Below are 25,904 nucleotides of genomic sequence, written 5' to 3' on the forward strand. Positions count from 1 at the left end.
AAAGATCATAATACTGGCCCACTGTTCTCAAGATGTAACGTCACTGAATAACTATAACTGCACAGAAAGAAAAGCTTGTATCTTAAAAATATAAGAGCATTCGTTGTCTTGTACTAGAATACAGTAAATGATATTCTGCCTAGAAATTCTAATTTCAAGAACCAGTTTCATCCTTTGAAGGACTTTTCATTTTCAAAAGGTATTATCTTTCTCTCTGCCATACTAGGACACTGAAAAGGTCCCCAAGCACAACTAATTAAAATTATCTGCCAGTGCTCATCATCCCTGAAAGAAAAAAAAATGAGAGGGTGAGAATTTGGTCCATTGGCCCTAGTGTCTCCAAATTATAAGAATAATACCCCAAATTATGTAAAACTTACCTGTGGTAGTCATGAATCTAAGCCCTTCACATTTATAAAATCATTAAATCCTTTTCCTGGTCTTACAAAGTAGTTTCAAAAAACCCTTTTACAGATGAAGAAATGGAGTCAAAGAGCAGTTAAGTAAATTGTGTTAGCTTCCACTGAGAGAGGTTCAAAATGGGAATTAAATTCCCAGATCCACCAGCATGCTGTTGTGCCCTGAAACGTCGTCGTGAACCCCGAAAGACTACCAAGGAGCTGAATCCTTTGTAATCACATTAGGTTCTCTTTGTTCAAGCTCCAACCTGGGCTCCCTGCCAACATTGCCACAGAAGGAAGGTAGACCCTGAGCCTGGTTTCATGCAAGCATTTATAGAGCCAAAAAGTGGGTATCTAGCCTGGTATGCATCTGATTGGGGGACCATTGTGTCTTTTAATGTAATTGTCTGGTGCTGGGAGCCAAACCATAACCTTAACTTCTGTTTTTCTTCTCACTGGGCTTTGTTAGGTGAAGTGTCAGGGGCCGGCTTGTACACTAAAACTCAAACATAGGAGGGGATGTTTACAACAATGTCATTGGCATAGTGAGTTTACCTGACGGGTGCCGAAATTTAGAGTAAATCACTGAAATGCTAGCTGACACAATTCATCTTACCTGAACCACATCTGCTCTCACTGGAATAAGCTCTGGAGCCCATGCCGCTGGTTGTGCAGTCACTAATGAATTTGCCTCAGTGCAACTCAATGCCTCAGTGTTAAGCTCTTGTATCCCAGGTAGTTTGCTGCAGGACTTCATTTTGGAGTTTCCAGAATGTATCAAGGTATCTGTAGCCAGACCTCGCCAAACCAGGATTATTAGGAAGTCACTACAGCCTTCAGGAAGCAAGAACGTTGAAGTGGTGTTGAAAGATCCCTGAAGAGAGACCCTTACTCAAGTCTCGGGAAATCTTGGACCCCAGACACAGAGAGACCATTTTGGATGTAATACACAAAGGCGAGGTTCATTACGGAGATCTATTACAGAGATCTCCGGGCCGACATGTATTCCACACAGGAGACAGAGGTGTCGACCCCGAGTGGCTTGGAGAAGGGCTTTTTAAAGGAAGAAGTCACAAGCTCCAGGAGATGGGGGGAAGTCAAAAGGAAATACCAAAAATGTCACAAGGGGAAACTCTCAAAGTCACAGGATTGTTCTTAAGACTCCAGGGTTTAAAAGAGGGGAAAGGTCAAGCATTCTCCTGAGAACAGATCCCGATTGTCCTTTAGGGTAAATGTTTGTCAGAGTTGATGAGGCATGTGCATCTGAAACACATCTGGTTAGGCTTGGCTGGCTGGTTTCCTGGAATAATCTCTGCAGGACACAATGGCTGGAGGGCACAAAGGGGACTTGAACAAACATCACCGGGGCAGAATAAAACCCATTACTCTTTTACTCAGTCCGGTGATAAGCGGGAGGGTCAGTGTCTCTGAACCAGTTCTCCTGCATTTTTAACAATCTGTCTTCCTGAGTCAGATCCCGTTGCTGAGTTTTGAGCTAATTTAAAACTCTATCTTTCAGTGTACCTCAGCTTAATTATCATTTCATAATTAAATGGGACTGAAATTATCATAAAAGCAAGGTATAGACTGAACACCTCACATACTACCTTAAGGCTCTAGAAATCTATCTGTCATTGTTACTTCAAGTTGGAAGTGTAAGCACCTATAAGTAGCCTAAAATCTAAGAAAAGAAATAAGAATGGACTTTGAGAATAATGTAAGGATTATTTTTTTTAATTTTATTGGTTATTTTGTTTATTTACATTTCAAATGTTATCCCATTCCCAGTTTCCTCTCCAAAACCCCCCACCTTACTCCCTACTCCTGCCTCCAAGAGGGTGCTCCCCCACCCACCTACTCCTGCCCCACCACTCTGAAATTCTCTAATACTGGGGCATCCAGCCTGCACAGAACTAAGGGCCTCCACCCTCTTTGATGCCAGACATATGTGGCTGAAGCCATGGGTCCCTCCATGTGTACTCTTTGGTTGGTGGTTTGGTCTCTGAGAGCTCTGGTAGGCCTGGTTGGTTGATATTGTTGTTTTTCCTATGGGGTTGCAAACCCTTCAGTCCTTCCTTTAACTCCTCCATTGGGGTCCCTGTGCTCAGTCTGATGGATGGCTGTAAACATCCTCATCTGTATCAGGAAGGCCAGAGCAGAGCCTCTCAGGAGACATCCATATTAGGCTCCAGTCAGCAAGTACTTCCTGGAATCAACAATAGTGTCTGGGTTTGGTGACTGCATATGGGATGGATCCCCAGGTGGGGCAGTCTCTGCCTGGCCTTTCCTTCAGTCTTTGATCCACTCTTTGTCCCTGTATTTCCTTTAGACAGGAGCAATTCTGGGTTAAAATTTTGAGTAGGATGGGTGGCTCCATCCTTCAACCTGGGCCATGCCTAACCTCTGGATATGGTTTCAGATTTTTTTCTCCCCCTTTTTTGGGTTTTTCAGGTAATGTCACTCGTATTGGGTCCTGGGAGCTTCTTGCTTTCTGGGTGTCTTCAACTTTCTATTGGCTAACCCAGTTCCCCATCCCCCATTGCTACACACCTCTGTTCAATATCCTGACCCTCTGGATATCATCCCCATCTCCTCCCATGCCTGATCCTGCCACCCTTTTCCCCCTTCCCCTCCTCTCTTCTCCCCAAGTCCCACCCACGCTGTACCTCCCATGGTTATTATTTTTATATCACAGGTAAATGGATATTATCATTTCATTTGGTTATTATAATGATGATTTTAGATTTTTACAGAACACTAGTTTTAACTAGATTTTCCTGAATTTTTGGAGGAGAAGCTTTGATTCATGGAGGAAGCACAAGCAGCCTTTCACATAAAGCAGAAGGGTTCGGCCTTCCGTCTTAAGCTAAGGGCTGTTGGTGCACTTACACTTCCCTTGGCTGCATGTATAAGCAAGCAGCCAGCAGCCCTGGCTGCAGTGGCTGTCATATGGGGCACTGAGTGCACATGCTTTACTGGTTAAGAGCAAATTAGTGCTGCTGTATGGTCAATTGACTGCACTTTAAGAAAAACAGTTTTGCAAGCACAGCTTAGCTGCACGTATCTGGCTTGCTAAAAGCGCCTTTTGTGCAGATGGAGCACTTTCGCTTTAGCATTTCTGGACAAATAGCTTATTTACGAGGGGGAAAAAAACTGCTCAGAAAGTGTAGGGAGAAGGCAAAATAAGACTGTGGCTTGAGACCTAAATAAGGCAGGTCAAGGGATGCAGGAAGAGGTAATAGCCAATTATCTGACTTACAAGGTGCTACTATCTGCTCTTTGTCAGTGACTGCCCTCTGCTCATTGCCCCTAAAATAACTAATTTAATTGAATTCATTTTGGTCGTTATTTTCATAGCACATACTAAGAATGTCTTAATATGAACCACAGGACCACCTGGAGTATGTATGACTATGCCACATGTGTGCACACTGTTGCTAGATATGACTCCGCACCCTGAAATATTACAGCACAGAGCTATGACCCTACTCCGAAAAATCTTCATGGTACAGACAACGGGCAAGCTCCTCGTAATCAATGGCTTATTTTGAGTAAGGTACAGAGTGCTGAAATTCTCGGGCCTCTTGGAGTCGGCCTTCTAGAGATCAGGAGGTCTGGGTGGCTGGATTTCTGTGATTAAGCGTGCCTCTGGGCCACCTTTATCTTGCCTTTAATGCTGAAGTCTCTCCACTCCAATATAACAAAACAAAGAAAACAAAAAAAATGAGTTTAAATTCTTCCTTTTATCAGTTGATGCAATACAGAGGCAAGTTCCTAGCCTCCACCGTAGGCTACTTTTAGGCTGATGACCAGATACATGGTGTGTATAAAAATCAACTGTGGATGGAAGAGATTTATTAGAAATGCCCTTATCGTTCTTGCAGTTCATGGACTCCCTATGCCTGTAATCCCAGGACTTGAGAACTCAGGTAGGTTTGCAAGTTCAAAACTACCTTGGTCTACATTGCATCTGTCTTGAAACAAAAGATTTTAATGTTCAATATGTACATCTTCATAATAGGAAATTGGATGACTGTAATTACTTTCTTGATAATCCTTGACTGAGTATAAAGGGGATGCTGTAGTGACAAGTGTTACTTGTTGCCCCTATGTGCTGCCCCGCATACAGGATCTCACTGTGCAACCTCAAGGCTGCCCTGAAACTCAGCATCTTCTTACCGAGGTCTCAAGTCTCCTGAGCCCAGAGGTTCCAGACCTGTTCTAGGGCACCTAGTTCATTTAGTTACGTTTTAGAACAATTTCCCATGTGTTATAAAGTTGCTAGTGTCAAGGATACAAGGAAGAGAAGGGAGAAAATGAAACAAAAGAGCAAACAACCGAAACCCTCCTTTTATCTAGAGAGCAAGACAGCAACATTGTCTGCATTGATTTAGAATATTTTCTGAGTCAACACAGAAAAGTTCCCATACATCTCCAGCTTGTATATCAACTACAATGTGACTGAAAATTACGTGATCATGAATATCAATGGCCAGAAAACACTGCACGGTCTCATAATTTAGAACTTAGGGACACCTTTGATAGAACACATTTTTAATTAAAATACACTTTAAATATTTGAGTGTTTTAATATGAGTGCTACACTGACTTTAAAAATAAACCGTCTGTAAAGTACATCTTTCAAAGGGGGAAAAAAAAGGAAAAGAATTGCTATGCAGACCAGAGAGACAAGAAGTTCACTTGAGGCAGCTCGCACTGTGCTCGGAGCAGGATTATTCAAGATAAGCATTAAGTATTAGCAGTCAGTTTCCAGTTTCGTCCCTGTGGCTCTGACAGCATGCCACTTTTCAGAATGAGTCCATTGTGTTTAAAAATATGTCCATTAGCTGGTTAAATTATTGATCAGGCTTTTTAGTTCTCCTAAGACATGAAGATGGATGGAATTCAGGGGAAGAGTCCTGATGGCTCATCTCCTGGGCTTTGGCATTGAACTCATAATTGTCGTAAAAAGGGTAATTTGGTTTTTATTTTATTCTAAATGTAGGCTGTAACCATACAGAGAGAGTAAGCACAATGTTACGCTTAACACTGCCAATTTGCATGCAATGCTACCGCATTTAAGCACAGATAACACAAGCTGGGCATGATTTCAGGCACTCATATCTCTTTAGTTTGGAGCAATTAATGTCTTGGAAAAAGTACGCATCTATAAAATTACCCAATATAAGGAAAGTTTGCCAAACCCCAGGTAATTACATTGTTTTATTACTCAACACAAAGAATGCCATGACCTTGAGGTCCACTACTTAGAATTATAATTAGTAGTGTATTTGTCAAAAATGAAGCAAACTTAATGGTTTTATCTTTTATCTTTTCTTAATACATGATACTGGGGGACAGTCATGTTGCTTTATTAATAAAACTCTACAAAGTGGTTTGATGTCCATTTTTCTTTTGCTTGTTCAGTTGTTTGACTTAGAAATACCCTCTTCTAGAGAAAAGGAAGCAAAACCAAAGAGGTTTGGTGGCCTGCCTGGGAAAATGCCAGCAGATCCAGTATCAAACACATCACCAAGTCCACTAAACAGCTAGAAACTTGTGAGGTGGGTAAATACCTTGTCAAATATGAAAAGCGCAGCAAAAATACACTTAAGGACAAAAAGCCTGTGAACTCAGGATTAGTTCCTTTTTCTTGTACTGGTTCAATCAGAAGTTTACCAACAAACAAGTTAGTTAAAATTCCTAGTATGTTTTTAACTTCTGTTTTTATCATCATAATTATCTAAGTGATTTGTCTTCAATAACTAACAATATATCAGTTATGATTTTTTAAAAATTCATTCATGCAAAATGTCACTTACATATCTTTAGGGAAAAGGGCATTCAAGTTCCAATATTTGCATCTAAATGCACACAAACCTTTCAGCTCCATAGGGACTCGAAATATTTCAGGATAATAAATATCAAAGTTGAAAATAATTATCCCATGGAATAAGACTTTAAATCAGCAGCACCTCAAACAGGTAACAAGGTTACAGAAATGGAAAATAAGTCCTTTCCTCTAGGCTCAAAGAAACATTTCAATTATTTTGTCAGAGTTTTAAAGGTATATTAACTACAAGTGAATCTTGGAAAGAGAAAGGTGGCAGAGAGAAGAGGCTAGAAAGAGAAGGGAGAGAAGAGGAATAGACAAAGGAGCAAGAGAGAGAGAATAAAGCAAAAGGATATTTTAGAGCCAAGTGTGTTTGTCTGCAGATCTAGGGGAAAATGGCTTCCGAATGCAGCTTTGTGCATGCCTGTAGATCTCCAGTCAGAATTAACTTCAGTTATTGATCTTCCTCAGGCTGCTTCCCTTACCAGAGGGGCTTTTGTGCATCATGTGACTCAGTGTGGTTTCATATAAGTTGTGCAGTACCACAAGCATTCATATTTAATCACTACTCCTAGCTGATGTTTTAACATTCCATACCCCTGACTCTTCAAAGGAAGTGTTTTTTTTTTTTGTTTTTTTTGTTTGTTTGTTTGTTTTTGTGGGGAAATGGGGTGGGGTAGGAAAATTAAACACTTTTAATTTGGAACATATTTAATGAAGGAAATAATGTTTCCCTATCATTTTTATTTTATCACTGTGGAAATCCAAAAGTATCCAGATATGACCTTGTGGCAATGTAATAATTCTGTCCCATTGCCTTGCTTTGCAGCAATAGGAGGTTAAAGACGTGGCTCTTGAATAAGGGCGTCTGGCCATGTGCACTGGGTTCTGAACCAGAGGCTCCCATATTAACTCAAGGAAAGCACTGACTTAGTTTGCAGGTATGTTTTGATAGCTAAATCAGTTGTGGTGTATCCAAATAGGTTTTCAATGGAAAACATTGCACGGAAGATATCACACATGTTCAGTTAAAGTTGGAATACACTAATGCACTATGTACATGGATATCTTTCAGAGCTTTTTGTTAACCTGCACTAAACCACATGGTAAAAAAAAATTAAATAGAAAATTCTATACATAAATAATTCATGAACTTTGAATATTTGCTAAAAGAGTGTCATTGATTGTTCTATTTTATTATTAATTTCTTAAATGTCTAATCTACAAATTTTATCAAAGATACATCTATACAGAAAGCAGTATGGCAGACATGGTAATCATGGGCTGTTGGAATATTACCCTGTGGGTTAACGGTGACCATTGTGGTTATTGCATCAAATACATTATTTAAAATTTACATTTTATAGACGTTTTCCTTTTGTAAGCAAACAATTTTTCTTTATCTATCTGAAATTATATTTGTGTATATCATGACTTATGACTGCATTTTGGTAATTAATATGACTTCTAGTTAAAGCAGAAAATATTGAATATCTGGATCCCCTCACGAGGATGGCTAAGTTTGATCGCCAGCCTGTGAGGTTACTGTTCCATTTTCAGGGCGTTTGTGAATAAATTCAAGTTGTTTTCACCACGCTCATCAGTGATGGGTGTAGTTAAGAATCAATATAGGAGGGGACTGTAGATGGAACCCTCTAGTTTATTTTTAAAAGCATATGAGTGGATTTTAGGCGCAAATAGGACTCAGGAGTAGAGTAGTGAGCTGGCTTCTTGCTTTCTCTTGGGGGGCACTGATGTCTGACACAGCCTGTATTTATTTGGTCACTCATAGTCTGTCCCTGCATCCTAACGTTTTAGAAGAAAGGTGTTGACCACTATTGTAGCCTCATGTCTTTCTAAGAAGCACATGATAGGTGTGCGGCAACAGTGGGTGCCATGGAGTTGTGTCTCCTTGGTAACACACACTCAACTCCTTCTCCAGCAGCAAACGTAGAATAACTTAATTGCGCTCCAATTTTTCATCCCAACTCTAAGGACACGAGGGGGAAAACAAAACATTCCATCCCACAGCCCTGAAAACAGCTGGTATTTAATAGGATAGGATGCATTTCGAAATTACGTTTTTATTTGTGTTTTCCATTTCTGTGAGGAGACTCAATGCAGCAGAAGTTCCGTTCCGCATCTGATTATTTACCAGCGTTCCTTTTATTTTTTTTCCAGTCATAATATTTGGTTAGTGAATTATTAACAAATCAGAGTTGTTTTGATCCAGGGCTGACGAGCGTGTAAACACTGATCTTCCTGAATAGGGAGGCTGGACCGCAGCTTCATCGGAGCAGCAGTAACCAGGGCAGCTGTTCTAACAGAGAACAGAAGGCTCCTGATGGATTTCAGCAAGCAGGACCCCCGACTTCTCATTTTTCTTCTAAGTTAATAGAGGCTTAAGTCATTAAAAGGCAGCATGTTTCCAACTGAATTGCTATAGCACACATTTGTATTTTCTTTTGTTTTGTTTCGTTTTTTTTTTTTAATTAGGCAAACCAGGACTGAGAATTTAGGTGTTACGATTTTGGACAATGGTTTACACAATGGAGGACTGCCACCTTTGCTTTCCGTCTGAATACCTGTTTTGTTTTTAACAGTGTGACAATGATGCCACATAAAAGTCACCAAAAAAAAAAGAAACAAAAAAGAAACACACTAGCCTGGGAATGATCCTGGGTAGTGTAGCCACTGGGTAGAGGAAATACGACCATTTGCAGACTTCTCAAATGACATCAGGTAGAGTCAAGCTGGATTTGGTTAACTGGAAACCCATCTTAAAATGTGTTGAATAACCAATGGATTTGCAAATATATATTAAATGTCAATTATGCATCTAACCATATATTAGAATTAGAGATATAACAGTGAGTAGATTTACATGTGCTATTTGTTTAGCGGAACTAAGGGAGGATGAGGTAAAATCTGTGATCTGAGACGCACAGGCTTTTGGGTCTAGCAGTCTGGCAAACTGCTCCTCAAGCAGAGAAGTATGGAATCTGGGAACGGAGGCTTTGTGGGAAATTTCAGGCAAGAGAGTATGTCAGAGAAGGAATGGTGGTAGGAGGAAGGGGTTAGGTGACAGAGACAAGGCAGACTTCAAAGGCAGCTAGCCAACAGTGTAGCCTAGAAAATAAAGTTGATAGGCTGTGATCCATGCAAAGGAAAGAGTCGCATGAATGAGCATGAGAGCTCATATAGGACCCCAAAGTTTTTAAGTAGTTTGTAATTTAATCCCAGCCACAACAAAGCACTGTAAATCGGGAGAGAGAAATACACGCTGTAAATGAATGTCTCTTAGCTGCTATGTGAAAGAGAGGGCATAGCTGTCAGAAGCTGCTGCTGCCATGTGTCAGAAAGGAATGATGTCTGAACAGTGACGACCTGAAAGAGAAAAACTTAAAAGATTCAAATGACAGCAGATCTTGAATCTCTAGTGATCCGTGTTTGAAAAAAAAGTCTCAAATGATTTGCACTTGATTAGCTGTTTGGGATGAAAGGAAAATCCGAGTTGATACTCAACTGTTTGGCTTAGGTAACTGGATAGAGTGTGGAGACATTTTGTAATAATCGTAACAGGAGAGACATTCCGAAAGGAGATACTACATCTCTTGCTTTTACTCTCAAACTATTAAAAGACAAACTGCAAAGAACTAAACCTGGAGGAACTTCTCTTCCAGGGAGAGAGTCACTCACTTCTGGCAGTCTTAACCTACGCAGACTTCTTGACTCATGTTTCGTCTGCGTACAGAACTGTCACACTGGGCAGAAAAGGCAAGAAGATTTGGGATGGTTCAGCTTTGGTCAAACTAAATATATCAAAGTTCTTTGATCAATTTGAGTCCTATTTTTTATTTTTAAAGAAGTGGCAGGTTTATGGATCTAAGTTCCGAGTTTACTATCTTCCCTGGAATGATTAAGAATTAATAAGGATCTTCAGCTAACAGGGGAAGCCTGGAAGAACCCCGTTACCACTCTGGGAGTCCAGGTGAACCCTGTAAATTTCTACAGACTGGACTCTGGATACAGCTTTCCAGCAGTGGCCTGGGTTCTAAGCCAGTTGTCAGTCTGAGAACAAGAGATATGGGGTTGCTTCAGGAACCCCAACAATTGAGTCTAAACCACCTGCCCAAAAAAGCCAATTAAAGAGAGAAATGGTGGTGAAACAGACACAGCAAAGTGGAACAAGGAATCTAGTGACTTCAGTGTTTAAATGAATGGATTTTAAGTTACATAGAAGAAGAAATTAGGCACCGAACAAGAGACATGCATAATTAAGCGGCCCTGGTAAAGTGGGTGTGGTTGATCATTGTGTTAGCTCAAGCTCTTCAAAGTAGTCTCAAGAAGTTCCTAGTGCTGTCCAGAGCTCGAGGCACTCAAGCTGGTTCCTTCAAGATAATCATTTCCGGTTTGGAATTCAACTTTAGCCTGGTGGATAATTGCAATTTGTGAGGGTCTGGGTGGGGTGGATGATCATAGAAGGTTTTGTTCTTGTTAGGATCTAAGGTGTCTGAAGGTTGATGACAAGAACTTATCTCTGAGCCTTCAGCCTAGCAGGAAGATGAGTTAAACAGAGCCTCCTTGGCCAATTAGCATGTCCTTCTGCAGAGGCAAGCGACAGGTGCAAAATGAAGGCAGAAATTCCAGGATTTCCTCCTCCTTTCACTTACCTCGGAGACTCAAGTGACGAGTCAATGCTTTTTATGAAAGGCAACCTCTGTGTGCCTGCCTCGTTAAACTACACTGCAAAAGACTGACAAATACACAGATATATTTAACTCCATAGGACCTTCTTAACTGCTCAAATGTCGAGAAAGCTTTCTGATGGATGCCAATAATGAGTAGAGCGGGATGTAGTTTGTTCTTCTCAAAAGACAAGATGAAAGCCTTCTTAGGCTGTGCAGTACTCTTCCCTCTGCTGATTGGTGCATAATTGGTGGAGAAAGGGATAAATGGTTAGTACGGGATTCAAATTTGTATTAGATAGGATGTGTTTTTTATTACTTTCTTGATGATCAAGCTCATGGGAAAACACTCATGGGTGTTTCTTGAGGGTCATGAAATATGTTGAGTTGTTTTGCACATAACTGGGAACAAGAGATGCTTCCCCCAAAGCAAGGGATAGTGATGAATAATTCATGAGTAGAATTAGTATGACCAAGGAAAGAAACTGTGAGCGTAAAGAGAAGTAAAACAAAGTGTTTAAAATTAAAATGCAAAGGCACACACACACACACACACACACACACACACACACATGCACACACACACACACATGCACACATGCACACACACACAATATAGGGGTCTATATCATGGAATAGGTAAAACAGGGCAAAACATCCAACACTGAAAAAGTATCAAGTAGTATAGCATATTCTTATTGAAAGGATAAGGAGAAGGAAAGAAAGGAATAGAAGATTCTTTGAAATGTTAGTTACTGAAACGTCTCCATAATTAGTGACATAAAGTGCATCACATAGTTAGGGAGCTCAGAGTCTACAAAGAGGATGACTATGAACAAAGAAACAGCTGTCAGTCCAGGAAAGTCAGAGGCAAACATTACCTGGAGGTAGAAAGATGCAAATTACATTGCATTTGTTCATTAAGAACAATGTTGACAAAAGAGAAAGGAATAAAATATTTAACTTGTGAAAATAAGAACCACCAATCTAGAATCCTATGTCTAATCAAATTATATCTCAAAAGCAGAGTCATTGTTTCAAGTTTAATGAAAAACCACACCATATTCACTGTTATTTCCTCAGATGAAGTGATGAACAAACTGTACCATATCCAAGGTGTGCAAAAACATGGCTAGGGTTGAGTTTCCTTCTCTACTCTAACTATTCCTAGGCCTGTGCCTAGAAGCTTCTAGCCTCTGTAAATGTAACCTTTGAAGCTGAATGACTCAGTTCGGCTTATCTGTCAGATTCTAACTGAATTGCTCTGCCTGGCCTCATACTAACTTTAGGATATGTTCTAATTTGTGTCTGACTTGTTCTTTCTGGAACCCCTTTATGTAATACCATCTTAGTATAATGGCTATACAGACCCCACCTCCTACCCCACAGAACTTCTCTCTCTCTTTCTGTTCTGTTGGGCTTATCCTGTCTCTGACTCATTCTGTCAAAGCCTTCTCTGATTCATCACTTTCTCTCTGTTAGATGTCACTTTTAAACATGGCTGTTTCCTTCTATAAACTAACCTTACCTTTATTTTTAGGGATTAAATGCATGTACTAAGAGTGTGTCTGTACTCCAGGACAACTCTGTATTCTGGCTAGATCATATCTTTGGATGTGATCCCTTGAAGGAGCAGCCATTCTGCTGGGTTAAAATTCCTCTGCACATATTGTCATTTGGCAACCTGCATCTGGACTTATTTCTTTTTCCAGCTTTTGTGAAAGGGACAGCAGCAAGTATTTCTATGCATGCACGTCATAGGTAGGACATAAATCCATGGTTTATACCCCCAACACTGTCTCATAAGGCAGTTGTGTTTTAGGTCTCTGGGGAACTTCTATACTAATTTTTACAGTGACTACACTGGTCTGTACACCTAGCAGAGACTAAGATCTCCTCTTTCCTCACATTCTCACCCGCATTTGACATCCTTTATGTCCTTGATGATAACCACTCTGACTATGGTGATTAGAATCTTAACATAGTTATAATTCACATTTCCCTGATGGCAAATAATATTAATTCTTTTATAATTATTTATTGCTTATTTGAGACTCTAATTCTATACTGTTCATTTACTTCATTAGCCGGCTTACTTAGTCAAAGGTTTCCCTTTTCTTTCTGGTGTCTCACCTTTGCAGTTCTGCCTAAATTCTAAATATTAGTTTTCTGCCTGAAGTAAGTGCAGGAATTTCTCCCCTTCTGTAGGCTAGACGATCACTCTGATAGTTTTCTTTGCTGAGCAGAAGACTTTTTATAGACGTGCAATCCCAGTTGTCAATTCTTTGGTCTTTTGCATATGCTACTAGAAACCTTTTCAGGAAATCCTACCTAAGCTTCTGTCTCCAAATGTTTTCCCTATTCTTTCCTTTGGCTAGTTCAGTGGTTTAGGCTTTATATCTCCAGTTTTTGATCTACTTTAAATTGATTTTTGTGCAAGGTTAGAGATGTGGTTATGATTTCATTCTCCTACAAGTAGCTGTAAAGTTTTCCCAACGCCATTAGTTGAAGAAACTGCTTTCTTCAATGTGTGTTTTTGACACATTTGTCAGAAATGAGGTGGCTGTAGCTATGTGGGTTTATTTCTGTATCTCTATTCTATGTCATTGGTCTACATGTCTGCTTTTGGGTTAGTAATGTCTTTGTCATTATAGCTTTGTAACTTTGTAGCTTTGTAGTGTAATTCAACTATTGTGAAACCTCTGACATGGTTCCTGTGTTTAGGATTTCTTCAGTTATTTCACATGACTTTTATGGTTACGTTTTTCTAGTTTTGTGAAGAACATCATTGGAATTTTAATTTAAGTAATTGTAGGGAGCTGGCAATTATTATATTAAGTGAAGTGAACTAGATCTACCAAAACAAATACCTCATGTTTTCACCACAGAATTCATATGACATAAAAGCTGAGAGGGGTTCCTGAGAGGAGGGCAGGGGACAGGGTGTGATGGGGGAGAGGGAAGGGGACAAACAACATGAAAGTGTGTATGAAAATACAGGAACGCCATTGCATTTTTGATAAGACAGAAAGTATAGTAAAGGAGAACAGGGGGCACACTCTGTTCTAGAGCAGTTGCCTAGCATATGGCAGACCCTGCGTTCAATTTTCAGCCACCTCCAGTCTCCCTTCTTATGAGAGAGAGAGAGAGAGAGAGAGAGAGAGAATAATAAAAAGAGAGAGAAAGAATTTTTTTCTGGGCTACTTATGAAAACAATAATTTTTAAACACATATTTTGTTGTTCTTATTCTTATTTGACTTAAAATACAGTGCTTTTTAATAATAATAATAACAATGACATCTTGTTTAGCTATATATGAGTAAGTGACTTAAAATTAATTGTAATAGTATCACAGGAGAGTGATTGGAAGAATCTGGACTGTTCTGTCACAGTTTCCTATACTACTAATGAAACATTATATACAAAATACAAATAAATGAATTACTTTTCAAAAGAGGTAAATTACAGCTTTTGCACTGAATCCAACTTCTTCACAGAGCCCCATCTCTCACATATGTTCTCACATCCTTCACCAGGATTGAGCCCTCCAGTGTGCTGGCTTTGTCAAGTCCACTCAGACCTGTTCTGCCATTGAGATATTCTACCTTCTCCCACTCATGGGTTCCTTCCGAGCCAAATCTAACCTCTGTACCCATCCAGCTGGATCTTCCACACCTTTCTCTAGGGATTAGTCAGATGAGTCTCCCTTATCCTCCTTATACGTGCCACTCCCCAGCCCACCAAATCCAGCCTGAATGCCATGTCCTAGCATTGTCTAGCAATTTCTGTCTGCTCCACAACCAATCTCTAGGCTTCTACCAGGAAACATTTTACCCTCAATCCATAGCCCACTCCTATGCTACTTCCAATTTTTACTTCCAGCCAGCACTACCAACATATTCCAGGTTTGGTAGAAGGCGGACCAAACACCATTCCATCCAAGTCATTTCCAAGTTTAGATCCAGCCTATTCTGGTATACTCTCTTTGCCTCAACCAGTTCTGTCCATATGAAACTTATAACTAACTAAAGAATTCCATATACCCAGATCTCACTGCAAATAATCAAACAATGTGAAATATCAAACTAGTATCTTCTCTCCAAAACCTACCAGTGCTGTAGAGATATTTGCAAAGAAGAATTACTTAGATGAACACCAGGACATGACATTAAAAAGAAAAAGCATAAACATTTTTAAAGAACTCGGGGAGTTTCAAGAAGGCACAAAGAAAGTTTAATAAAATTCAGGAGAAAAAACACAGTAGTGATAATCCCCCTCCCCCCAAAAAAACCCCAAAATATAAGACAATAGGACAAAGACAATCCAGGATTTGAGAATAGAATTGAATCAGGAAATAAAAACATTGAAGAAGACTCAATGAAATGAGATTAGAATTGAAAAAATGCAGTAACTCATCTAGAAAACTCAGAAGAGACTCATAAGTAGTAGGAGTCAAGCAGAATGCAGAGTATCAAGATTTCAAGATAAAGTAGAAGATTTAGACCAAATAAGCAAAAAATAAGAAGACAAAACAAAATAAAACAAAAACAAACAAAAACCCACACATAAGGAGCCTACAGGGCATGCTCAATAACATTAAAAAAGAAATCTTCAAAAGCATAGGTATAAATGAGGGAGAAAAATAAAGTCAGTGGGATAGACCAGAAGAGCTTCAGCAATGACTGTGAAAGATGGCAGAGAAAGCTTTAAAACTATGTTCAACATTCTTGGGCACTGGCAAAATGAAAATTAAAACTACTTTGGGTTTTATCTTATCCAAGTATAAGTCACTTAGATAAAAACCAAACCAAACCAAATCAAACAAACAAATAAAAAGTAAACAAACAAAATCAAAACCAAAGGAATGTGAACAGGCAGAAAGGGAAATTCTCATTCACTGCCAGTGGGAGTGCAGCATACCCAGCAACTGTGGAAATCAGTTTAGATGTTTCCCAAAAAGTGAAACTAGAGCTTTCCCATGATCAAGCTCTACTATTCATGGGCAGGTACCTAAGGGACTCATATCCTACTGTAGAGATATCTATTTATCTATGTTCATTCACTCAGTAGGTATTGTAAACGGCATAAATGTCCATCAACTGGTAAATGATTAGTGAAAATGTAATTCGCTTACATAATGGACTATTATTCAGCCATTAAGAAAAATGAAATTATGAAATTGAGAGATAAATAAATAGGACTTGGAGAAAATTCATTCTGGGTGAGGTAATTCAGACCAAGAAAACCAAACATCACATGCATTCTCTCAGTTGTGGGCGTTGCCTTCAGATAGGTTGTTTCATTTAGAATCTTCATGGAGCTCAGTAACTTACTAAGGGACTGTGGCTTCTGAAGAGTGCTCTGATATAAAGGGTTAACAGGAAGTAATGGGACAGGGAGAAGAAAATTGGAGTAAAGAAGTGAGGGAAGAGTACAGGAATAAATAACACTAAAGGTATTTAGAAAGAGTCAAATGGAAACCAATTGTGTGTGTGTGTGTGTGTGTGTGTGTGTGTGTGTATGTGTGTGTATGTATGTATGTATGTATGTATGAATATATATGAGAGATGAGAGAAACAGACAGACAGGCGAACCAAGGCTAAAAGTGAAGAGCTGATTCCAGGCATAGGTTACTTCCTTTAGACTTGTTTGTCAGCGAGGTCCTCTGGAAGATCAAATATTACAGGCTATGGCTGATACATCTTGTCACTCTCCAGAACTTAGTGGTAGGACACTGTTCCTGAAGACAGTTGAGCCACAGTGTATGGAGAAAGCAAGGTGCTCTACTCCCTGGGATGCTTCATCCCTCCTGACCAGCTTTCTGTAGTGCTTGATGGTGCTGTCCATGCTATCAGAGGAAAAAGTAATGATTGATCTTACCCAACTAGGAGCCTTGACAGTTACAATGACTCTTTTGGCAAGACATGCACACCGGTTTGATAACAGCGTGGACCTTGGGGGAGTTATCATCTCGTTCCTGTTTGTATATAAGGAGAATCCTCTATACAAACCATTGTTGGGCTGAGAGCCAGTGCTTAGCCAGAAGGCTCATTGGCTCTAGGGGAGTAACTAATGCTATTATTCTGCTAAATTGTCATAATGTTAAACTAGCACCTAGTGACTTAGTATACACACAAATTAATGCACTTCTTGGCTCTTATCAGTAAGTTTCAATTTGCAATATTGATTAACTTTGAGATCTACAACTGACCTAGGTTTAGAGAATAAAGACCTCAGAATCCTCAAAGGTCATCATTAGATCTTCATATCTTATCTCCCCTCCCAACACTCGGGGAACATTGAGGAAGAGGTGGCTGAAAGGGTGTGAGACCCCAAGACAAGGACCAAGTGTCTTATGTATGTCACATTACAGCTGTGCACATGAAGTCACAGAAATTATGACAGCGTGCATCAGACCAGTGAAAGCCAGCAGCAGACTCGGTGTCAGCATAGAGAGGAAAATTGGACACAAACTCATTCCTAACCAATGGGCTATTAGCAATTGTTAGAGAGAGAGAGAGAGAGAGAGAGAGAGAGAGAGAGAGAGAATTTTCTCTTAGAATGTAACCTTTCCCACTGGTGAAAGTTGACAATATTTTAAAGATAAAAAGTCAGATAGGAAGAAAAGAAGGAGTAGATCTGGGAAGACTTGGGGTAGAAGAGGTAAATATAACCAAAACATGTTGTATGAGATTTTTGAAGAAATATATATCCATTCATATATATTATATAATATATATGTATACACACACACACACACACACACACACACACACACACACATATATATATATATATATAATGTGAAAAACACTTGGAATCAAAGAAATCCACAGCTACCAGTGTCTTTATCTAATTTGTAAGTTCATGGGAAAGTTAAAAAAAGTTTTTGCAAACATTAAAAATTGTGAAGGTTCATAATATCTATAAACTAGATAATTCGACAAAACTCATTAGATTACAGAGGAGTCTTACACAGTTAAGAAACAGTTATGTTCTTTGTGACTTTGTGGATAATACTGCCATGTGGTGGGCCTTTCTTTTGGAGGAACAGGACAGCAAACACTCCACTGCGGATTACTCGTTGGTCATCACATTATAATAACAGCAATGGGCACTGAAGTAAAAAGAAAAATCAGTGAAAGGGCAGTGTCCCTAAGAAGAAGAAATCTGGTTAGGAAGTCACCGCAGACTTTTGTCTCAGTCAGCTCTGCTGGTCATTTTTTGTCTTATGGGTCTTTTGCATATATATTATGATTTTTGATCTTGTGTTTCCATGGGTTTGTTTATGTGTTTCTCGTGCTCTCTGTTTGTTTTCTGTTCTCATTTGTTTGCTTTATCATTTGCCTCTGTCTTATAAAGAGAGAGAGAGAGAGAGAGAGAGAGAGAGAGAGAGAGAGAGAGGCTAACTATGATCAGAATATATTATATGAAAACAAATTTTAAAATATCACTCAAATAAAAAAAATTAAAAATAAATAAAACAAAAAAATAATCAAGACTATCCAAGTATGTCAGATCCTTTGAAAACCCACAGTAAATTCTGTATTGTGTGTGTTTACTGTGAAAATTGGTATATTTCAAACATGAAACGTGAAGATTTTGGGTATGAGAACATACTGTGTGCATGGGGTTATAAGCATATGAGGGTCCATATGGATTTGTAGGCCAGAGGATAATCTTAGGGATCAGATTCACATTGGTTTTATGAGAAACTCACTGAATGCTGAACTGGCCAAGTAGGGTATACTGGTTGGCATGAGAGCTTAGGGTCTGTCTCTCCATTACTGTGATAAAAATATATACCAGCATACCTGGCCTCTTAAGTGGTTTGTGGATATCTGTAGATTGCCCTATGTACAGGGCAAACCCATTACTCACTGAGCTTCTCATCTCTAAACATCATGTTTCTAAAGTAAAGAACAAAGTCAGATGTACAGAAAACAACTATCACACAAAGATCAATCCTGGAGGACTCTATTAAAAGCCATGCAGGAGAAGATCACAAAGATGAACTGTATTAGAACTGTCTAAGGAGATACTTATCTTTCCATGTACCTAAAAGGCTCACCACAGAGCTTTAGATTGGCAACATGAATTAGCATTTAATTGATGATGCCCAGAAGAGGCTATGTGATCATCAAGCACAAGAGCAAACTGGCGTCAATTCGTGGATACATTTAATAATTACTTTATGAGATAGGAAAAAATACTTATCTGGGTTATTAATTTGGTATTTTAAAACCCTTTTACAAAACTTTTCTTTCCCTGGATCTTATTCTGTTCATTTGTTAAGATTGCACATTTGTGCCCCTCTCATGTAAATTAATGTTTCCACCTTTGAGCAAGTAGTAAACAAGAGAAAACATTCTCTCAGCCAGTGAACTTTCCACGAGGCTGTCACTGGGTCCCCTCAAGTCCATCATTTACTGCTTTTATGATGGCAGAACGGAACACTGATTCTTTGAATCTGGTTGTTTGTCTAATTGTCAGCTGACTTCTTATTTGAGGCTATGTCCTCTGCCTTGTCCTTGTCTTCTATCGCTCACCTTAGAAGGTTAGTGGAGTTCCCTGATACCCAAATGCAATTCAACTTTACTAATGATGAGAAGTTCCAGGCAGAAATGATGCATCTGGCAAGTGATGTTTCAGTCCATCCTGCTAGGGCAGTATGATCAGTCCATCCTGCTAGGGCAGTTTGACTCAAACCTCAACACAGCGGTTTCCCTAAACACTGATGTTGAAGAGGGCAGCTGGAGGTTAAGAGGTCACAACGCTGAAACTTAACAAAATTGCTTCAGTATGTTGGTAGTCACTTAACTGATGGACTGATGAAGATGTTAAAACTAAGTGAGAGCCTTAATTTCTAATAAGCTTCAGACTTAATAAGCTTAAACTTTTATTGAAGTCTAGTTTCTGTCCATAGTTGCATGGATACAATACTATTACTCTTTAGTTTTGTCTAGTTAGTCCACAAATATTAAAAACCACCCACTTTAGCTGTTTAATTTTGTTTGTTTTTTTGTTATGGTTTCCCCATGAATGAGTATCCTTTTCTCTGGCCCTTAAATTTAGAGTAAGCAAATTTCTTCTGTAGAGAACGTGACTGTCATGGTAGATACTAGATCTGACAGTCATCACTCATTTTGATGTGTTTTCTTTGCACCATATTTGTTGGCATCAGAAACTGTTTACAGTTTCTGAATTCAGTTATGATGTTTCTCCTAGACAACAAACTCTCGGTGTGTGGTGTGCAGTGTGCAGTGTGTACCTCATCTGTGTGCCTCACCCGTGTGTGGTGGTGGTGGTGCTTGTGATTATGCTACGGCCCGAATAAAAGGCAGATACTTCAACCCCTTGCTCCTTCTTTCACCCTTCTAATTCTTTTCTTCCTCACTTCCCCTCAATAAACCTTTTCTTATGGGACTGCAGTAGCCTGGTATGATCTGTCAGGATATACAACAATATTTTTGATACCTTGGGAGATAAGACTTCCTAACCTATTTCTATGCAAGCTTTATTTTTCACATTTTCCTTTGATTGTTCTTGACTTCTTTGTTTATTAGAGCTATTTCTACCTAGTGGTGCTCTCCCATACATAGGCTTAGTGATGAGTTTATTACTCAAGCATACTAGGCAAGAGCGTTCTTTCTAAAGAACTCCCATGGTGGCATCAAATATGTCCACCTCCATTTTCAAAGCAAATATCAGAGAGTTTATATCTCCAAAAAGCATATGTATTAGATCAAAAGTAATGCTATCCACTTTGCCGCTACATTGGATATTCATAATCTTTTGTTAGGAAAATGCGGATATTTTTTCCAAACGCCTATTCAAGGTACTTGTGAATAGCTTATTTCAATACAGCCCTTTGATCCCACTTACTTCAGACAGGTGATGAATATACAAATTACATAACTGGATATTGCTTATCAAATATTAAGGGCAAGACAAACAGAAAAGTGAGGAGCCGACCAAGACTGACCTTGAAGTATGTATTGAGTCAGGGAAAGAAGCTCACGATCATAAAGTGGATGCTGAACTGACTCTGGCAAAGATAATAAAACTTGCAGTCACATGAGGTAATAAAATACAGGAGGCTAAGTGTACTGGGAGCAAAGCACAGAGCAGTAGAGAGGTACAGAAAAACTGATAATCCTTGTAGAGCTTTCCAAAGACATTGAGAAAATGCTATAGCAAAAATCAATCATGAGCTTCTTTCGGAAATCATAGCTCTGTTTTCAAACGGTGCAGGCCACCATCCTCCAAGGTGGTATTGGATGAAAGCCAAAACAACACTGGATCCTAGATGTACCTGTGCCTCCCTTCTGACTTCAACATCTCCTAGCTGATTTTCAAACTTTGTGCCTTGAGAGCCTCATTGACTCCATCTGTAAAGTGGGGAAAATAATACTGACACCACTATGGGGTTTTGTTTGTTTTCTTTTTTTTGGTGGGGAGGGTCTATGAAGGAAAATACTTGACTTCAGTAAAGAAAAATAAAATATGCTTGTGAATGTACAGTATGTTCACAAGAGGGGATGGGCTTGGGCTTAAGGGAAACATTTAAACTCTTTGGGGGAACCTACAATTTTAGTATTTTTTTTAATTCATAGATCTTTCTTTCCATTAATTTTATGTACTATTTACTCATTTTAAACAGTTAACACAAGAAAGTTTTGTTGTTAAAAGTCTCTTGGCGTGTACGTTTATAAATTCAATAACTAGTATTTTCTAAGAGAAAAATATTACAAACGTAATACAACTGTAGTCTACTCAGATGAGTATTTTTAGCATTCCTTCTAGGCTCCACCCCCATAGTCACCTGGAAACAGCCAGGTATGGCTGGCTTACTATAAAAGGGGCTGTTTGCCCCTTCCTCTCTTATTCTCTTACTCTCTGCCCCCTCTCTCCCCCCACAATCCCCTCGCAAGTGTTTCTGACTAGCCTCTTCTCTCTCTCTCTCCCGCCCCCCTCTTTCTCTCTCTCTCTCTTTCTCCTCCCTTCCCAGCATCTCTCCTTTACCATGTCCTAAATAAATTCTATTCTACACTATACCCATTGTATGGCTAGAACCTCAGGCACCCCTCCCACCTCATTATATTATCTATCAAACTTATCCTTGGCTCTTTATTTTTTTATAAAATACAGCAAGCATAAGAAGGTAAACAACATGCTGGGTCCATCTTAATTAAACAATGGTGTATCAGTTGCTATTAACACCCAAAGCCTAAGAAACAACATTGCTTTAGAAGAAATTGAAATAGGCTTCCTTTGATGGAGACCCTCTAGGACAAGGCCTCCAACAAACACCTTCCCTTCGCAGTCTCCACTATCCATACCATAAGATACAATCATTGAATGCAATGCAGGAAATTCCCTCCAACAGAAAGAAAAGTTGTTACTGTAATCTCAGGGTAGCACACCTAGAAAGAGAGACTTCTTCAATTGCAACTGCCTTCAAAGTGTCTTCATAATTCTCTTTGTTTCTTTAGCAAAGAATGGGCAGTTGCTTTGAGTCAGGGCTGTTTTCAGATAGGGCTCTCCAGTCCTTGGGGATCTCTTCCTGTTAATTACCCATCTTAAGATACACACTGGCAAATTTATTCAACTCTCTCCCCAGTATCACTCTGCCTAAAATCATCTGATCCTTTTATTCTAAAATAGGCTAGAATTCACTGACGCCCCGGGGCTGTCATGCAGACTTCCTACTACTACTTCCTTCTAAGAGAATTCTTTCAATTTCTTCCCCCACTTTCCCTCCGGCATTGACTCATTACTATTACTCTCTGTATTTAGCTTTGCTTTGACCTCTTTCCTGTAGCTCTCTTCTCTCTAGCAAGTCACTAATGACTCTGCTGAGTCTGGTAACCTCTCCCTCTCCGCTCGAATTTCCATATGCTAATTTAGTCTCTCTTCTGTCTCTTCAGCTCTGTATGAAGGACAACAAACCGGAATCAACCTCTATCCATGAACCCAGAATTTATTTAGCATCAGCTATCACATTCCCACCACAGACCCTCTCTGTCCACCCAACAGAAACCTGCAATTTGGTTCCATCTCCTGATGACATTTAAGTTGCTTCAAAACTGTTTGAGTCCTGGACCTTGTTGCATTTCTTCAAATGTAGTATTTTTTTTTCCTCACGTCTTACATATACTTTCTTCTCTGCAAATGCATGTTGTAAGAAACATTAGATCTTAGTCATTTCTATCAAACCGTAAAATTTGAGTTTAGAACTAAGAATTCAAATCTTTTTATCTCCCCCGCCTTGAAGGCCTTCACGCAAATTTTAATCCTCCTACTCAGTAAAACTATTGTTTATTGTAAAGGTCATAACTCTGAGGGGAACGATTTCCCCAACGCAAGTGTGAGAGCTCTGAAAGGTATCCTGGCATCAGGAGCCAAGGAAAACACAAAGTCACACCACTCAAGAGATTTACTGGGTAAAACAGAAGAGCGAGGCTGCCTCTTCTCAAGCAAGAAGCTGCAAGAAACTGAGAAAAAAGTAGGCTTATAGTGCTTTATGGGGGCAGAGTTTTCCAAGGTGGAGAATTCCAGGGTGGGGATTGGTGAAATTTCAAGGGGAAAGCCAGAGAATGCTGGGATTTCCCATTCAGAGACTGGTGGGTGTTCAGGCTCAGGGAGTGGTGGGTTTTGGTAGGTTTTCAAACTTAGGAAAGGGCTCAGATGTTTTACCATACATTTATAGGAAGGCTTTGCTTTATGCTAGGAACTTAAGTGACTCAAGTAGCCAGCCCCTTACCACTTTCTTTAATTTCCTTCATTCTGATTCTTTAATCACTGGCCCAAGCCAGTGGGGAGAAGACATTATTTACATTACAATAAATCCAAGCCCACTTCCTCTTTCAGTCTCTGCTCTTTAGCTTTTGTGAGTAGTGAACCTTTTTGATAAAGGATAAAAATTTTCCATGTTGAAACACCTCAACTGGAGTGGTGGGGTCTTTCTTTGTGACCTTGAGTTTGTTTGTTTTTGTTTGTTTGTTTGTGTTTTCCTAGCAATATCAGCCCCAATCTTACCTGTGGAAAGTCTCTGCCTCCTGCAAGCCTACTCTGTGAGCGACTGAAACATTTCACAATTTCATTCAGCTTCTCCAGACATACATACTGTTTGGGATTTAGCTCACATTAAACAAGTCATATAAGACCGTCAATTTGAGGAGGAAATGTGTGAACACAGGTAAGTTTAGCTGGTGCACCTAACATGTTTCCTATTAGACCTGAGCTCCTCGGAGAAGAGATAGAACTTTATTTATATTAAATGGTTCTGTACATTTAAATTCATCATCATTTAATATTTATTTATTAAATATAAATGTTTGTAATGGATACATGTGATTACATTATTAATAATGTAATTTGGGACCTTTTAGCTTGTTTCTTCCTCATTGCTCATGACATTGATGCTAAGAATATAAACACATAGAGACAGTAATACTTTGGTACCTGGTCGTCTCCTTCCATTTTAAATTTAATTTTATATTTTTGATACAGTTCCACTCTGGCATTCTGGCTGTCCTCAGACTCACAGAGACACTGCCCCTCGGCCTCTGCTGCCATCACACAGTGATTAAAGGTTTGTACCAGGACTCATGTCACTTCATTATTTTACCTTCTTTTGTATAAGAATTATGCCTCCAGAGTCAATACATTTACCAGAAAGCATTTCAGTTTGTTTAACATTCCCCTCGTTCAGTGTTTTGTGTTCAGTCCTGTGACAGAATATGGGATAGAAGTCCGTGAAGAGAATAACTTACTGCCTCTTAGGACCTGAAGGGATGCAGTCCACCAGGTGGAGGAAGGCGTGGAAGCTGGGACTTTGTCTATAGTAGTGACCGATAGTGTGTTAGATACGAGCAGGGCTAGGGGACACGATGAGAGATGGAACGCTCCTTCATAATCAACAACACAGAAAAGCAAGGACTGGAACTGAAAGAACCTATTTCTTGGCCAAAGGAATGGACCCTGAGCTCTGTAAGGGAAGTGACAGTCTGAACTGCTCAGGAAAGAGGTCATGGTACTTAAGCCTGATTACAGAGGCCATAAACCTTGCAAGATTATTACACACATACTCTCTGATAAACAAAAGAAGCATACCATGGCCCACTTCCCGTAAAGGTCAGCTGAAATAGGCTTGTCAAACATTCATATAGGAAAATACCCCTCAGGAAAAGCTATCTGTTCTGGAGCTTTCAAGAATGGTTTACCTGCTCAAAAAGGAAACTGCAGTTTCTTATTATTCTCCCATTTACACATTTAGAGTGCTCTGCTCTGCTCTACAGAGTTCCCTTGGAGTGCTCTGCTCTTCAGTGCTCCCTTCAACCCTAGAACTCCTTTTTCACTCATTGAGAATGTGTTTTTCGCCACATTGTGATAAACCCTGTTTATCTTTTATTCTGCACTTTGTGTGTTCTTTTGAAAGAGAACAAAAGGACTTACGAGCAATGGCAAATCCACAGAGGGGTCCCAGTGACATTTGTTGGTGTTCCTGTCCAAGAGTGGCTGGATTTCTTTTTCATTTTCCTCAAGATAAGGCATGAGCTCCAATTCCTTTGTTTGATAAACAGCATTATCTGCTTCTTCTGCTTATACTCCTGTCAGTGTGTGCATATCTGCCCTTGATTTGGGACTTATTTTATTTTCCTATTTTGAGACTGTATGTTTCCAATCACTCATTCTCGCTCTGCAGCTGTCTCCGGGTCCATGCCTGCTAACTTAAACCCAGTGTTTTTTACAAAATAGTATTGGCTACCCTCATTTGATATTTCCTAAGGACCTCTATTGTCGTATGATAAGATCTACATGTTTCAATAAATGTGAAACAAATACAAAATCAAATTAGCCTGTCAAAATGAACAACAGTGGTTTCATCCTTCTCTGCCCCCCATTAACCCCTACTTCCCCCACAAGTACAGTCTACTGAAATGCCAAGTAGAGAATTCATAAACACCTCAAATGTA

The 25,904-nt window shown here is 39.5% G+C and overlaps 1 protein-coding gene across 1 annotated transcript in view; it reads right to left on the reverse strand.

Moving 5' to 3' along the window:
- Nucleotides 1–25,904, reverse strand: part of LOC116895327 (bifunctional heparan sulfate N-deacetylase/N-sulfotransferase 4-like) — a 297,831-nt gene that overhangs the window by 46,618 nt on the left and 225,309 nt on the right.

Source organism: Rattus rattus, chromosome 3 (assembly GCF_011064425.1).
Source record: "Rattus rattus isolate New Zealand chromosome 3, Rrattus_CSIRO_v1, whole genome shotgun sequence".
Lineage (NCBI taxonomy): Eukaryota > Metazoa > Chordata > Mammalia > Rodentia > Muridae > Rattus > Rattus rattus.